Here is a 3,113-nt window from a genome sequence, read left to right on the forward strand (position 1 = left end):
GGGGGCTAATTTTTAAGGATTTAGAAACCTAGAGAAATGGTCACAAAACTTTAAAAACTTCCTTAGCTTCATAATTTATAGTTTTTAATTAACAAATCAAATACGTTTTTGAAAAGTGTTAAACAAAGGATTTCTAAGAAAATATTAAATCTTCTCTCTTGACTGTTTTCCAGAAACCTATAAAACTATGGAAAAACAAAGAATTGTTTTCATAATTACGTATTGTTATAGGTTTGCACTTACACAACAGTGTATTTAAAAACCATTTTATGCAGGAAATTATGCTTGAGGGAAAACCAAAAAGAAGAGTTTTCAAACGATAATTTTTACACTTGACCTTAAAAAGATTGATTTGGTATTTAGGACGGACTGGTAGATATGAATACAGGACAAAATAGGACTATCTGATCCTGCAAAAGGACTATCTGACCTTGAAAAAATGACTATCTTATCATGAAAAGAACTATCTGATCCTAAAAAAAGGACTAAAGGACTCTGAAAAATAACTGTCTGAAAAATAACACTTCGAAAAATAACTATCTGAAAAAACTTTTCCGACAAACTTTACAAAAAAAGGCAGAAATAAAAAATGGAGGATAAATATAATTGAAAAGAGATTTATTCCAACACTGATTGATCTAAATATTTCATAATTTATCTTGATTAACAATTGATTTCAGGTAGACCCCCCAGATATTATCCCTGTGTATAGATATTATCCCTGTATATATATATTATCCCTGTATATAGATATTATCCCTGTGTATAGATATTATCCCTGTGTATATATATTATCCCTGTTCATAGATATTATCCCTGTATATATATATTATCCCTGTGTATAGATATTATCCCTGTGTATAGATATTATCCCTGTATATAGATATTATCCCTGTGTATAGATATTATCCCTGTGTATATCCCTATGTATAGATGTTCTCCCTGTATATACATAGATATTATCCCTGTGTATACAATATACATAGATATTATCCCTGTGTATACAATATACAAAGATATTATCCCGGTGTATAATTATTATCCAATATTCAAAGGGAAGAGTTGTAAACATTGCAAACTTTTAGTGTATATAAAATAACGCGTATAATTTTATTACAGCCAAGCCATAGCATATAATTCTCTAGCAGAACTCACTCACTCACTCTTTCACTGAATCACTAACTAAGTAAGTAACTAACTAACTAACTAACTAACTAAATAACTAAATAACTAACTAACTAACTAACTAACTGTCTAATTAACTTGTTAACTAACTAACTAACTAGCTATATAACTAACTAACTAACTTAATAAATAACTAACTAACAATCTATGTAGCTAACAAACTAACTATAACTAACTATCTCACTAACTCACTTATTAATTTACGCACGCACACCATGTTATGTTTTTTACTCAATATGCAAAAAGTAAACCATAAATGACAATATGAGGTATGTAGCCTTCTTTAAACCAGACATTAAACCCTCACATGAACCCATCTACAAATATACACAAATACAGTCACCCCTCTACCCATATCCCATACTTACCCCCCTGAGGTTGAAGTTGTATTCAATTAAATAACACTTCTAAATGCCCTTCGGTGTTATTTAGCCCAAACTTTCTTCGTACTTACAGGGAGAGTCAACGATTTATTTTTCAGGTCTCATGTTTATTGAATAATCCTGGATTTACCTGCCAGGTCCCATGTTTATTAAAATAATCCTGGATTTATCTGCCAGGTTCCATGTTTATTGAATAGTCCTGGATTTATCTGCCAGGTCCCATGTTTATTTAATAATCCTAGATTTATCTTCCAGGTCCCATGTTTACTTAATAATCCTAGATTTATCTGCCAGGTCCCATGTTTATTGAATAATCCTGAATTTATCTGCCAGGTCCCATGTTTCGAATAATCCTGGATTTATCTGCCAGGTCTCATGTTTATTGAATAATCCTGGATTTATCTGCCAGGTCCCATGTTTATTGAATAATCCTGGATTTATCTGCCAGGTCTCATGTCTATTGAATATTCCTGGATTTATCTGCCAGGTCCCATGTTTCGAATAATCCTGGATTTATCTGCTAGGTCCCATGTTTATTGAATAATCCTGGATTTATCTGCCAGGTCCCATGTTTATTGAATAATCCTGGATCTAATCTGGATGACAAGCGACAATTTATAAAGTTTGGGAGAAAGTATATCATAACCTTAGGCATTGTTCTTTATCTGTCTCATCAATATATGTGGGAGGGGGTGGGGGGTAAATAAACTTACTGAGATGGTGGGAGGGGTTACTTTCATGGCAAATGAATTCATAAAAGTGAAATAACCAATTTTTATTGTATGTTCACGGTTTGAGGCTGTAGTCTGGGAAAGGTGCCGTCTACAGGATAGAGTCATAATAACAATACAACGGGTTGTAAATAATAAAATTATCTAGAAATTATTTTAAAGTTTTGCCCTTTTAAACTAATACTAAATTCAAACTTAAAGTTAGTATTAGTTAGTTATCTTAAAAGAAAAGAAAACTAATTCTTTTTAATTTACAAAATTTGTTTTTAAAGAAATGGAATGAGATAATTTAGAATAAAATGTGTAAAGATATTATCCCTGTGTATAGATAATATCTATAGATATTATCCCTGTTTATATATTATCCCTGTGTATGGATATTATCCCTGTATATATATATTATCCCTGTGTATGGATATTATCCCTGTATTTATATATTATCCCTGTGTATAGATATTATCCCTGTATATAGATATTATCCCTGGGTATATATATTATCCCTGTGTATATATATTATCCCTGTGTATATATATTATCCCTGTATATATATATTATCCCTGTGTATAGATATTATCCCTGTGTATAGATATTATCCCTGTGTATAGATATTATCCCTGCATATATATATTATACCTGTATATATATATATTATCCCTGTGTATAGATATTATCCCTGTGTATAGATATTATCCCGTGTATAGATTTTATCCCTGTGCATAGATATTATCCCTGTGTATGGATATTATCCCTGTGTATATATATTATCCCGGTATATATATATTATCCCTGTGTATAGATATTATCCCTGTATATA

This window comes from Eurytemora carolleeae, unplaced genomic scaffold (assembly GCF_000591075.1).
Source record: "Eurytemora carolleeae unplaced genomic scaffold, Eaff_2.0 scaffold9, whole genome shotgun sequence".
In the NCBI taxonomy this organism is placed as follows: Eukaryota; Metazoa; Arthropoda; class Copepoda; order Calanoida; family Temoridae; genus Eurytemora; species Eurytemora carolleeae.